Here is a 15,195-nt window from a genome sequence, read left to right on the forward strand (position 1 = left end):
TTCCGGTGCGATTTCTGTATTTCATCGACAATGGGAAGGTCCAAGGGATACAGTTAACCGGCAGAGGTGCATCGGAATGTAAAACTAATGACACAGGAAACGCTCAAAACATAGACCGTAAGAAGACTCAGTTTTCTTGTGCTTAAGTCGGCGTTGTGTCTCTTATAGTTAATTCCGATGCAATTTCTGTGTTTCATCGTCAATGGGAAGGTCCAATTGCTACGGTAAACCTGCAGAGGCACATCGGAATCTAAAACTGGTGACACAGGCAACGCTCAAAACATAGACAGTAGGAAGACTCAGTCTTCCTGTACTTAAGTCTGCATTGTGTCTCTTATGTTTAATTCCGATGCAATTTCTGTGTTTCATCGTCACTGTGAAGGTCCACGTGATACAGTAAACCTGTATAGGTGCGTCAGAATGTAAAACTGGTGACACAGGAGACGCTCAAATTATAGACAGTAGTAAGACTAAGTCTTCCTGTACTTAAGTCGGCATTGTGTCTCTTATATTTAATTCCGATGGTATTTCTGTGTTTCAACGTCAATGGGAATGTCCAAGGGATACAGTACACCTGCAGAGGTGCATCAGAATGTAAAACTGGTGACACAGGAAACGCACAAATCATAGACTGTAGGAAGACTCAGTCTTCCTGTACTTAAGTCGTCATTGTGTCTCTTATATTTAATTCCGATGCAATTTCTGTGTCTCAACGTCAGTGGGAAGGTCCGAGGGATACAGTAAACCTGAAGATGTGCATCGGAATGTAAAACTAGTGAGACAGGAAACGCTCAAAACATAGACAGTAGGAAGCCTCAGTCTTCGTGTACTTAAGTCGGCATTGTGTCTCTTATATTTAATTCCGATCCTATTTCTGTGTTTCATCGTCACTGTGATGGTCCAAGGGATACAGTAAACCTGCAGAGGTGCATGGGTATGTAAAACCGGTGACACAGGATACGCTCAAAACATAGACAGTTGGAAGACTTAGTCTTCCTGTTCTTATGACGGCTATTGTGTCTCTTATATTTAATTCCGATCCTATTTCTGTGTTTCATCGTCACTGTGATGGTCCAATGGATACAGTAAACCTGCAGAGGTGCATCGGTATGTAAAACCTGTGACACAGGAAACGCTCAAAACATAGACAGTAGGGAGACTTAGTCTTCCTGTACTTAAGTCAGCATTGTGTCTCTTATTTTTAATTCCGATGCAATTTCTGTGTTTCATCGTCAAGTGGAAGGTCCAAGGGATACAGTAAACCTGCAGAGGTGCATACGAATGTAAAACCGGTGACACAGGAAACGCTCAAAACATAGACAGTAGGAATTCTCAGTCTTCCAGTACTTAAGTCGGCATTGTGTCTCTTATATTTAATTCCGATGCGATTACTGTGTTTCATCGACAATGTGAAGGTGCAAGGGATACAGTAAACCGGCAGAGGTGCATCGGAATGTAAAACTGGTGACACAGGAAACGCTCATAAACATAGACCGTAAAAAGACTCAGTTTTCTTGTACTTAAGTCGGCGTTGTGTCTCTTATATTTAATTCCGATGCAATTTCTGTGTTTCATCGTCAATGGGAAGGTACAATGGAAACAGTAAACCTGCAGAGGTCCATCGGAATGTGAAACTGGTGACACAGGAAACGCTCAAAACATACACAGTAGGAAGACTCAGTCTTCGTGTACTTAAGTCGCCATTGTGTCTCTTATATTTAATTTCGATGCAATTTGTGTGTTTCATCGCCAATGGGATGGTCCAGGGGATACAGTAAACCTCCAGATGTTCATCGGAATGTAAAACTGGTGACACAGGAAACGCTCAAAACATAGACAGTAGGAAGACTCAGTCTTCTTATACTGAAGTCGGCATTGTGTCTCTTATATTTAATTCCGATGCAATTTTTGTGTTTCATTGTCAATGGGAAGCTCCAAGGGATACAGTAAACCTGCAGAGGTGCATCAGAATTTAAAACTATTGACACAGGAAACGCACAAAACATAAACAGTAGGAAGACTCAGTCTTCCTGTACTTAAGTCGGCATTGTGTCTCTTATATTTAATTCCGATGCAATTTCTGTGTTTCATCGTGAATGGGAAGGTCCAAGGGATACAGTAAACCTGCAGAGGTGCATCGGAATGTAAAACTGGTGACACAGGAAACGCTCAAAACATTGTCAGTAGTAAGACTCAGCCTTCCTGTACCTAAGTCGGCATTGTGTCTCTTATATTTAATTCCGATGCTATTTCTGTGTTTCATCGTCACTGTGATGGTCCAAGGGATACAGTAAACCTGCAGAGGTGCATCGGTATGTAAAACTGGTGACACAGGATACGCTCAAAACATAGACAGTAGGAAGACTCAGTCTTCCTGTTCTTATGTCGGCATTGTGTCTCTTATATTTAAATCCGATGCAATTTCTGTGTTTCATCGTCAATGGGAAGGTCCAAGGGATACAGTAAACCTGCAGAGGTGCATCAGAATGTAAAACTGGTGACACAGGAAACGCTCAAATCATAGACAGTAGGAAGACTCAGTCTTCCTGTACTTAAGTCGGCATTGTGTCTCCTATATTTAATTCCGGTGCGATTTCTGTGTTTCATCGACAATGGGAAGGTCCAAGCGATACAGTAAACCGGCAGAGGTGCATCGGAATGTAAAACTAATGACACAGGAAACGCTCAAAACATAGACCGTAAGAAGACTCAGTTTCCTTGTGCTTAAGTCGGCGTTGTGTCTCTTATAGTTAATTCCGATGCAATTTCTGTGTTTCATCGTCAATGGGAAGGTCCAATGGATACGGTAAACCTGCAGAGGCACATCGGAATCTAAAACTGGTGACACAGGCAACGCTCAAAATATAGACAGTAGGAAGACTCAGTCTTCCGGTACTTAGGTCTGCATTGTGTCTCTTATATTTAATTCCGAAGCAGTTTCTGTGTTTCATCGTCAATGGGAAGGTCCAAGGGATACTGTAAACCTGCAGAGGTGCATCGGAATGTAAAACTGGTGACACAGGAAACGCTCAAAACATAGACAGTAGGAAGACTCAGTCTTCCTGTACTTAAGTCGGCATTGTGACTCTTTTATTTATTTCCGATGAAATATCTGTGTTTCATCGTGAATGGGAAGGTCCAAGGGATATAGTAAACCTGCAGAGGTGCATCGGAAAGTAAAACTGATGACACAGGAAACGCTCAAAACATAGAGAGTAGGAAGACTTAGTCTTCCTGTACTTAAGTCGGCATTTTGTCTCTTATATTTAATTCCGTTGCAATTTCTATGTTTCATCGTCACTGTGAAGGTCCAAGGGATACAGTAAACCTGTAGAGGTGCATCGGAATGTAAAACTGGTGACACAGGAAACGCTCAAATTATAGACAGTAGGAAGACTCTGTCTTCCTGTACTTAAGTCGGCATTGTGTCTCTTATATTTAATTTCGATACAATTTCTGTATTTCATTGTCAATGGGAAGCTCCAAGGGATACAGTAAACCTGCAGAGGTGCATCAGAATGTAAAACTGGTGACACAGGAAACGCACAAAACATAGGCAGTAGGAAGACTCAGTCTTCCTGTACTTAATTCGGCATTGTGTCTCTTATATTTAATTCCGATGCAATTTCTGTGTTTCATCGTCAATGGGAAGGTCCAAAGGATACAGTAAACCTGCAGAGGTGCTTCAGAATGTAAAACTGGTGACACAGGAAACGCTCAAAACATAGACAGTAGGAAGACTCAATCTTCCTGTACTTAAGTCGGTATTGTGTCTCCTATATTTAATTCCGGTGCGATTTCTGTGTTTCATCGACAATGGGAAGGTCCAAGGGATACAGTAAACCGGCAGAGGTGCATCGGAATGTAAAACTAATGACACAGGAAACGCTCAAAACATAGACCGTTAGAAGACTCAGTTTTCTTGTGCTTAAGCCGGCGTTGTGTCTCTTATAGTTAATTCCGATGCAATTTCTGTGTTTCATCGTCAATGGGAAGGTCCAATGGATACGGTAACCTGCAGAGGCACATCGGAATCTAAAACTGGTGACACAGGCAACGCTCAAACATAGACAGTAGGAAGACTCAGTCTTCCTGTACTTAAGTCGGCATTGTGTCTCTTATATTTAATTCCGATGCAATTTCTGTGTTTCATCGTGAATGGGAAGGTCCAAGGGATACAGTAAACCTGCAGACGTGCATCAGAATGTAAAACTGGTGACACAGGAAACGCTCAAAACATAGACAGTAGGAAGACTCAGCCTTCCTGTACCTAAGTCGGCATTGTGCCTCTTATATTTAATTCCGATGCTATTTCTGTGTTTCATCGTCACTGTGATGGTCCAAGGGATACAGTAAACCTGCAGAGGTGCATCGGTATGTAAAACTGGTGACACAGGAAACGCTCAAATCATAGACTGTAGGAAGACTCAGTCTTCCTGTACTTAAGTCGGCATTGTGTCTCTTATATTTAATTCCGATGCAATTTCTGTGTTTCAACGTCAATGGGAACGTCCAAGGGATACAGTAAACCTGCAGAGGTGCAACAGAATGTAAAACTGGTGACACAGGAAACGCTCAAAACATAGACAGTAGGAAGACTCAGTCTTCCTGTACTTAAGTCGGTATTGTGTCTCCTATATTTAATTCCGGTGCGATTTCTGTGTTTCATCGACAATGGGAAGGTCCAAAGGATACAGTAAACCGGCAGAGGTGCATCGCAATGTAAAACTAATGACACAGGAAACGCTGAAAACATAGACCGTAAGAAGACTCAGTTGTCTTGTGCTTAAGTCGGCGTTGTGTCTCTTATAGTTAATTCCGATGCAATTTCTGTGTTTCATCGTCAATGGGAAGGTCCAATGGATACGGTAACCTGCTGAGGCACATCGGAATCCAAAACTGGTGACACAGGCAACGCTCAAACATAGACAGTAGGAAGACTCAGTCTTCCTGTACTTAAGTCTGCATTGTGTCTCTTATATTTAATTCCGATGCAATTTCTGTGTTTCATCGTCAATGGGAAGGTCCAAGGGATACAGTAAACTTGCAGAGGTGCATCAGAATGTAAAACTGGTGACACAGGGAACGCTCAAAAAATAGACAGTAGGAAGACTCAGGCTTCCTGTACTTAAGTCGGCATTGTGTCTCTTATATTTAATCCCGATGCAATTTCTGTGTTTCATCGTCAATGGGAAGGTCGAAGTGATACAATAAACCTGCAGAGGTGCAACGGAATGTAAAACTAGTGACACAGGAAACGCTCAAAACATAGACAGTAGGAAGACTCAGTCTTCCTGTACTTAAGTCGGCATTGAGTCTCTTATATTTAATTTCGATGCAATTTCTGTGTTTCATCGTCAATGGGAAGGTCCAAGCCATACAGTAAACCTGCAGAGGTGCATCGGAATGTAAAACTGGTGACACAGGAAACGCTCAAATCATAGACAGTAGGAAGACTCAGTCTTCCTGTACTTAAGTCGGCATTGTGTCTCTTATATTTATTTCCGCTGAAATTTCTGTGTTTCATCGTGAATGTAAAGATCCAAGGGATATAGTAAACAAGCAGAGGTGCATCGGGAAGTAAAACTGCTGACACAGGAAACGCTCAAAACATAGACAGTAGGAAGACTTAGTCTTCCTGTACATAAGTCGGCATTGTGTCTCTTATATTTAATTCCGATGCAATTTCTGTTTTCCATCGTGAATGGGAAGGTCCAAGGGATACAGTAAACCTGCAGAGGTGTATCGGAATGTAAAACTGATGACACAGGAAACGCTCAAAACATAGACAGTAGGAAGACTCAGTCTTCCTGTACTTATATCTGCATTGTGTCTCTTATATTTAATTCCGATGTATTTTCTGTGTTTCACCGTCAATGGGAAGTTCTAAGGGATACAGTAAACCGTCAGAGGTGCATCGGAATGTAAAACTAATGACACAGGAAACGCTCAAAACATAGACCGTAAGAAGCCTCAGTTTTCTTCAGCTTAAGTCGGCGTTGTGTCTCTTATAGTTAATTCCGATGCAATTTCTGTGTTTCATCGTCAATGGGAAGGTCCAATGGATACGGTAAACCTGCAGAGGCACATCGGAATCTAAAACTGGTGACACAGGCAACGATCAAACATAGACAGTAGGAAGACTCAGTCTCCCTGTACTTAAGTCTGCATTGTGTCTCTTATATTTAATTCCGATGCAATTTCTGTGTTTCATCGTCAATGGGAAGGTCCAAGGGATACAGTAAACTTGCAGAGGTGCATCGGAATGTAAAACTGGTGACACAGGAAACGCTCAAAACATAGACAGTAGGAAGACTCAGTCTTCCAGAACTTAAGTCGGCATTGTGTCTCTTATATTTATTTCCGATGAAATATCTGTGCTTCATCGTGAATGGGAAGGTCCAAAGGATATAGTAAACCTGCAGAGGTGCATCGGAAAGTAAAACTGATGACACAGGAAACGCTCAAAACATAGACAGTAGGAAGACTCAGTCTTCCTGTACTTAAGTCGGCATTGTGTCTCCTATATTTAAGTCCGGTGCGATTTCTGTGTTTCATCGACAATGGGAAGGTCCAAGGGATACAGTAAACCGGCATAGGTGCATGGGAATGTAAAACTAATGACACAGGAAACGCTCAAAACATAGACCGTAAGAAGACTCAGTTTTCTTGTGCTTAAGTCGGCGTTGTGTCTCTTATAGTTAATTCCGATGCAATTTCTGTGTTCCATCGTCAATGGGAAGGTCCAATGGATACGGTAAACCTGCAGAGGCACATCGGAATCTAAAACCGGTGACACAGGCAACGCTCAAACATAGACAGTAGGAAGACTCAGTCTTCTTGTACTTAAGTCTGCATTGTGTCTCTTACATTTAATTCCGATGCAATTTCTGTGTTTCATCGTCAATGGGAAGGTCCAAGGGATACAGTAAACTTGCAGAGGTGCATCAGAATGTAAAACTGGTGACACATGAAACGCTCAAAATATAGACAGTAGGAAGACTCAGTCTTCCTGTACTTAAGTCGGCATTGTGTCTCTTATATTTAATTCCCATGCAATTTCTGTGTTTCAGCGTCAATGGGAAGGTCCAAGGGATACAATAAACCTGCAGAGGTGCCACGGAATGTAAAACTAGTGACACAGGAAACGCTCAAAACATAGACAGTAGGAAGTCTCAGTCTTCCTGTACTTAAGTCGGCATTGAGTCTCTTATATTTAATTCCGATGCAATTTCTGTGTTTCATCGTCAATGGGAAGGTCCAAGGGATGCAGTAAACCTGCAGAGGTGCATCGAAATGTAAAACTGGTGACACAGGAAACGCTCAAATCATAGACAGTAGGAAGACTCAGTCTTCCTGTACTTAAGCCGGCATTGTGTCTCTTATATTTATTTCCGCTGAAATTTCTGTGTTTCATCGTGAATGTAAAGATCCAAGGGATATACTAAACAAGCAGAGGTGCATCGGAAAGTAAAACTGATGACAGAGGAAACGCTCAAAGCATAGACTGTAGGAAGACTAAGTCTTCCTGTACTTATGTCTGCATTGTGTCTCTTATATTTAATTCCGATGTATTTTCTGTGTTTCACCGTCAATGGAAAGTTCTAAGGGATACAGTAAACCTGCACAGGTGCATCGGAATGTAAAACTGATGACACAGGAAACGCTCAAAACATAGACAGTAGGGAGACTTAGTCTTCCTGTACTTAAGTCAGCATTGTGTCTCTTATTTTTAATTCCGATGCAATTTCTGTGTTTCATCGTCAATGGGAAGGTCCAAGGGATACAGTAAACCTGCAGAGGTGCATCAGAATGTAAAACTGGTGACACAGGAAACGCTCAAAACATAGACAGTAGGAAGACTCAGTCTTCCTGTACTTAAGTCGGCATTGTGTCTCCTATATTTAATTCCGGTGCGATTTCTGTGTTTCATCGACAATGGGAAGGTCCAAGGGATACAGTAAACCGGCATAGGTGCATGGGAATGTAAAACTAATGACACAGGAAACGCTCAAAACATAGACCGTAAGAAGACTCAGTTTTCTTGTGCTTAAGTCGGCGTTGTGTCTCTTATAGTTAATTCCGATGCAATTTCTGTGTTTCATCGTCAATGGGAAGGTCCAATGGATACGGTAAACCTGCAGAGGCACATCGGAATCTAAAACCGGTGACACAGGCAACGCTCAAACATAGACAGTAGGAAGACTCAGTCTTCCTGTACTTAAGTCTGCATTGTGTCTCTTACATTTAATTCCGATGCAATTTCTGTGTTTCATCGTCAATGGGAAGGTCCAAGGGATACAGTAAACTTGCAGAGGTGCATCAGAATCTAAAACTGGTGACACAGGAAACGCTCAAAATATAGACAGTAGGAAGACTCAGTCTTCCTGTACTTAAGTCGGCATTGTGTCTCTTATATTTAATTCCCATGCAATTTCTGTGTTTCAGCGTCAATGGGAAGGTCCAAGGGATACAATAAACCTGCAGAGGTGCCACGGAATGTAAAACTAGTGACACAGGAAACGCTCAAAACATAGACAGTAGGAAGTCTCAGTCTTCCTGTACTTAAGTCGGCATTGAGTCTCTTATATTTAATTCCGATGCAATTTCTGTGTTTCATCGTCAATGGGAAGGTCCAAGGGATACAGTAAACCTGCAGAGGTGCATCGAAATGTAAAACTGGTGACACAGGAAACGCTCAAATCATAGACAGTAGGAAGACTCAGTCTTCCTGTACTTAAGCCGGCATTGTGTCTCTTATATTTATTTCCGCTGAAATTTCTGTGTTTCATCGTGAATGTAAAGATCCAAGGGATATACTAAACAAGCAGAGGTGCATCGGAAAGTAAAACTGATGACAGAGGAAACGCTCAAAGCATAGACTGTAGGAAGACTCAGTCTTCCTGTACTTAAGTCGGCATTGTGTCTCCTATATTTAATTCCGATGTATTTTCTGTGTTTCACCGTCAATGGGAAGTTCTAAGGGATACAGTAAACCTGCACAGGTGCATCGGAATGTAAAACTGATGACACAGGAAACGCACAAATCATAGACTGTAGGAAGACTCAGTCTTCCTGTACTTAAGTCGTCATTGTGTCTCTTATATTTAATTCCGATGCAATTTCTGTGTCTCAACGTCAATGGGAAGGTCCGAGGGATACAGTAAACCTGAAGATGTGCATCGGAATGTAAAACTAGTGAGACAGGAAACGCTCAAAACATAGACAGTAGGAAGCCTCAGTCTTCGTGTACTTAAGTCGGCATTGTGTCTCTTATATTTAATTCCGATCCTATTTCTGTGTTTCATCGTCACTGTGATGGTCCAAGGGATACAGTAAACCTGCAGAGGTGCATGGGTATGTAAAACCGGTGACACAGGATACGCTCAAAACATAGACAGTTGGAAGACTTAGTCTTCCTGTTCTTATGACGGCTATTGTGTCTCTTATATTTAATTCCGATCCTATTTCTGTGTTTCATCGTCACTGTGATGGTCCAATGGATACAGTAAACCTGCAGAGGTGCATCGGTATGTAAAACCTGTGACACAGGAAACGCTCAAAACATAGACAGTAGGGAGACTTAGTCTTCCTGTACTTAAGTCAGCATTGTGTCTCTTATTTTTAATTCCGATGCAATTTCTGTGTTTCATCGTCAAGTGGAAGGTCCAAGGGATACAGTAAACCTGCAGAGGTGCATACGAATGTAAAACCGGTGACACAGGAAACGCTCAAAACATAGACAGTAGGAATTCTCAGTCTTCCTGTACTTAAGTCGGCATTGTGTCTCTTATATTTAATTCCGATGCGATTACTGTGTTTCATCGACAATGTGAAGGTGCAAGGGATACAGTAAACCGGCAGAGGTGCATCGGAATGTAAAACTGGTGACACAGGAAACGCTCATAAACATAGACCGTAAAAAGACTCAGTTTTCTTGTACTTAAGTCGGCGTTGTGTCTCTTATATTTAATTCCGATGCAATTTCTGTGTTTCATCGTCAATGGGAAGGTACAATGGAAACAGTAAACCTGCAGAGGTCCATCGGAATGTGAAACTGGTGACACAGGAAACGCTCAAAACATACACAGTAGGAAGACTCAGTCTTCGTGTACTTAAGTCGCCATTGTGTCTCTTATATTTAATTTCGATGCAATTTGTGTGTTTCATCGCCAATGGGATGGTCCAGGGGATACAGTAAACCTCCAGATGTTCATCGGAATGTAAAACTGGTGACACAGGAAACGCTCAAAACATAGACAGTAGGAAGACTCAGTCTTCTTATACTGAAGTCGGCATTGTGTCTCTTATATTTAATTCCGATGCAATTTTTGTGTTTCATTGTCAATGGGAAGCTCCAAGGGATACAGTAAACCTGCAGAGGTGCATCAGAATTTAAAACTATTGACACAGGAAACGCACAAAACATAAACAGTAGGAAGACTCAGTCTTCCTGTACTTAAGTCGGCATTGTGTCTCTTATATTTAATTCCGATGCAATTTCTGTGTTTCATCGTGAATGGGAAGGTCCAAGGGATACAGTAAACCTGCAGAGGTGCATCGGAATGTAAAACTGGTGACACAGGAAACGCTCAAAACATTGTCAGTAGTAAGACTCAGCCTTCCTGTACCTAAGTCGGCATTGTGTCTCTTATATTTAATTCCGATGCTATTTCTGTGTTTCATCGTCACTGTGATGGTCCAAGGGATACAGTAAACCTGCAGAGGTGCATCGGTATGTAAAACTGGTGACACAGGATACGCTCAAAACATAGACAGTAGGAAGACTCAGTCTTCCTGTTCTTATGTCGGCATTGTGTCTCTTATATTTAAATCCGATGCAATTTCTGTGTTTCATCGTCAATGGGAAGGTCCAAGGGATACAGTAAACCTGCAGAGGTGCATCAGAATGTAAAACTGGTGACACAGGAAACGCTCAAATCATAGACAGTAGGAAGACTCAGTCTTCCTGTACTTAAGTCGGCATTGTGTCTCCTATATTTAATTCCGGTGCGATTTCTGTGTTTCATCGACAATGGGAAGGTCCAAGGGATACAGTAAACCGGCAGAGGTGCATCGGAATGTAAAACTAATGACACAGGAAACGCTCAAAACATAGACCGTAAGAAGACTCAGTTTCCTTGTGCTTAAGTCGGCGTTGTGTCTCTTATAGTTAATTCCGATGCAATTTCTGTGTTTCATCGTCAATGGGAAGGTCCAATGGATACGGTAAACCTGCAGAGGCACATCGGAATCTAAAACTGGTGACACAGGCAACGCTCAAAATATAGACAGTAGGAAGACTCAGTCTTCCGGTACTTAGGTCTGCATTGTGTCTCTTATATTTAATTCCGAAGCAGTTTCTGTGTTTCATCGTCAATGGGAAGGTCCAAGGGATACTGTAAACCTGCAGAGGTGCATCGGAATGTAAAACTGGTGACACAGGAAACGCTCAAAACATAGACAGTAGGAAGACTCAGTCTTCCTGTACTTAAGTCGGCATTGTGACTCTTTTATTTATTTCCGATGAAATATCTGTGTTTCATCGTGAATGGGAAGGTCCAAGGGATATAGTAAACCTGCAGAGGTGCATCGGAAAGTAAAACTGATGACACAGGAAACGCTCAAAACATAGAGAGTAGGAAGACTTAGTCTTCCTGTACTTAAGTCGGCATTTTGTCTCTTATATTTAATTCCGTTGCAATTTCTATGTTTCATCGTCACTGTGAAGGTCCAAGGGATACAGTAAACCTGTAGAGGTGCATCGGAATGTAAAACTGGTGACACAGGAAACGCTCAAATTATAGACAGTAGGAAGACTCTGTCTTCCTGTACTTAAGTCGGCATTGTGTCTCTTATATTTAATTTCGATACAATTTCTGTATTTCATTGTCAATGGGAAGCTCCAAGGGATACAGTAAACCTGCAGAGGTGCATCAGAATGTAAAACTGGTGACACAGGAAACGCACAAAACATAGGCAGTAGGAAGACTCAGTCTTCCTGTACTTAATTCGGCATTGTGTCTCTTATATTTAATTCCGATGCAATTTCTGTGTTTCATCGTCAATGGGAAGGTCCAAAGGATACAGTAAACCTGCAGAGGTGCTTCAGAATGTAAAACTGGTGACACAGGAAACGCTCAAAACATAGACAGTAGGAAGACTCAATCTTCCTGTACTTAAGTCGGTATTGTGTCTCCTATATTTAATTCCGGTGCGATTTCTGTGTTTCATCGACAATGGGAAGGTCCAAGGGATACAGTAAACCGGCAGAGGTGCATCGGAATGTAAAACTAATGACACAGGAAACGCTCAAAACATAGACCGTTAGAAGACTCAGTTTTCTTGTGCTTAAGCCGGCGTTGTGTCTCTTATAGTTAATTCCGATGCAATTTCTGTGTTTCATCGTCAATGGGAAGGTCCAATGGATACGGTAACCTGCAGAGGCACATCGGAATCTAAAACTGGTGACACAGGCAACGCTCAAACATAGACAGTAGGAAGACTCAGTCTTCCTGTACTTAAGTCGGCATTGTGTCTCTTATATTTAATTCCGATGCAATTTCTGTGTTTCATCGTGAATGGGAAGGTCCAAGGGATACAGTAAACCTGCAGACGTGCATCAGAATGTAAAACTGGTGACACAGGAAACGCTCAAAACATAGACAGTAGGAAGACTCAGCCTTCCTGTACCTAAGTCGGCATTGTGCCTCTTATATTTAATTCCGATGCTATTTCTGTGTTTCATCGTCACTGTGATGGTCCAAGGGATACAGTAAACCTGCAGAGGTGCATCGGTATGTAAAACTGGTGACACAGGAAACGCTCAAATCATAGACTGTAGGAAGACTCAGTCTTCCTGTACTTAAGTCGGCATTGTGTCTCTTATATTTAATTCCGATGCAATTTCTGTGTTTCAACGTCAATGGGAACGTCCAAGGGATACAGTAAACCTGCAGAGGTGCATCAGAATGTAAAACTGGTGACACAGGAAACGCTCAAAACATAGACAGTAGGAAGACTCAGTCTTCCTGTACTTAAGTCGGTATTGTGTCTCCTATATTTAATTCCGGTGCGATTTCTGTGTTTCATCGACAATGGGAAGGTCCAAAGGATACAGTAAACCGGCAGAGGTGCATCGCAATGTAAAACTAATGACACAGGAAACGCTGAAAACATAGACCGTAAGAAGACTCAGTTGTCTTGTGCTTAAGTCGGCGTTGTGTCTCTTATAGTTAATTCCGATGCAATTTCTGTGTTTCATCGTCAATGGGAAGGTCCAATGGATACGGTAACCTGCTGAGGCACATCGGAATCCAAAACTGGTGACACAGGCAACGCTCAAACATAGACAGTAGGAAGACTCAGTCTTCCTGTACTTAAGTCTGCATTGTGTCTCTTATATTTAATTCCGATGCAATTTCTGTGTTTCATCGTCAATGGGAAGGTCCAAGGGATACAGTAAACTTGCAGAGGTGCATCAGAATGTAAAACTGGTGACACAGGGAACGCTCAAAAAATAGACAGTAGGAAGACTCAGGCTTCCTGTACTTAAGTCGGCATTGTGTCTCTTATATTTAATCCCGATGCAATTTCTGTGTTTCATCGTCAATGGGAAGGTCGAAGTGATACAATAAACCTGCAGAGGTGCAACGGAATGTAAAACTAGTGACACAGGAAACGCTCAAAACATAGACAGTAGGAAGACTCAGTCTTCCTGTACTTAAGTCGGCATTGAGTCTCTTATATTTAATTTCGATGCAATTTCTGTGTTTCATCGTCAATGGGAAGGTCCAAGCCATACAGTAAACCTGCAGAGGTGCATCGGAATGTAAAACTGGTGACACAGGAAACGCTCAAATCATAGACAGTAGGAAGACTCAGTCTTCCTGTACTTAAGTCGGCATTGTGTCTCTTATATTTATTTCCGCTGAAATTTCTGTGTTTCATCGTGAATGTAAAGATCCAAGGGATATAGTAAACAAGCAGAGGTGCATCGGGAAGTAAAACTGCTGACACAGGAAACGCTCAAAACATAGACAGTAGGAAGACTTAGTCTTCCTGTACATAAGTCGGCATTGTGTCTCTTATATTTAATTCCGATGCAATTTCTGTTTTCCATCGTGAATGGGAAGGTCCAAGGGATACAGTAAACCTGCAGAGGTGTATCGGAATGTAAAACTGATGACACAGGAAACGCTCAAAACATAGACAGTAGGAAGACTCAGTCTTCCTGTACTTATATCTGCATTGTGTCTCTTATATTTAATTCCGATGTATTTTCTGTGTTTCACCGTCAATGGGAAGTTCTAAGGGATACAGTAAACCGTCAGAGGTGCATCGGAATGTAAAACTAATGACACAGGAAACGCTCAAAACATAGACCGTAAGAAGCCTCAGTTTTCTTCAGCTTAAGTCGGCGTTGTGTCTCTTATAGTTAATTCCGATGCAATATCTGTGTTTCATCGTCAATGGGAAGGTCCAATGGATACGGTAAACCTGCAGAGGCACATCGGAATCTAAAACTGGTGACACAGGCAACGATCAAACATAGACAGTAGGAAGACTCAGTCTCCCTGTACTTAAGTCTGCATTGTGTCTCTTATATTTAATTCCGATGCAATTTCTGTGTTTCATCGTCAATGGGAAGGTCCAAGGGATACAGTAAACTTGCAGAGGTGCATCGGAATGTAAAACTGGTGACACAGGAAACGCTCAAAACATAGACAGTAGGAAGACTCAGTCTTCCTGTACTTAAGTCGGCATTGTGTCTCTTATATTTATTTCCGATGAAATATCTGTGCTTCATCGTGAATGGGAAGGCCCAAAGGATATAGTAAACCTGCAGAGGTGCATCGGAAAGTAAAACTGATGACACAGGAAACGCTCAAAACATAGACAGTAGGAAGACTCAGTCTTCCTGTACTTAAGTCGGCATTGTGTCTCCTATATTTAAGTCCGGTGCGATTTCTGTGTTTCATCGACAATGGGAAGGTCCAAGGGATACAGTAAACCGGCATAGGTGCATGGGAATGTAAAACTAATGACACAGGAAACGCTCAAAACATAGACCGTAAGAAGACTCAGTTTTCTTGTGCTTAAGTCGGCGTTGTGTCTCTTATAGTTAATTCCGATGCAATTTCTGTGTTCCATCGTCAATGGGAAGGTCCAATGGATACGGTAAACCTGCAGAGG

The sequence above is a fragment of the Schistocerca nitens genome, chromosome 4 (genome assembly GCF_023898315.1).
Source record: "Schistocerca nitens isolate TAMUIC-IGC-003100 chromosome 4, iqSchNite1.1, whole genome shotgun sequence".
In the NCBI taxonomy this organism is placed as follows: Eukaryota; Metazoa; Arthropoda; class Insecta; order Orthoptera; family Acrididae; genus Schistocerca; species Schistocerca nitens.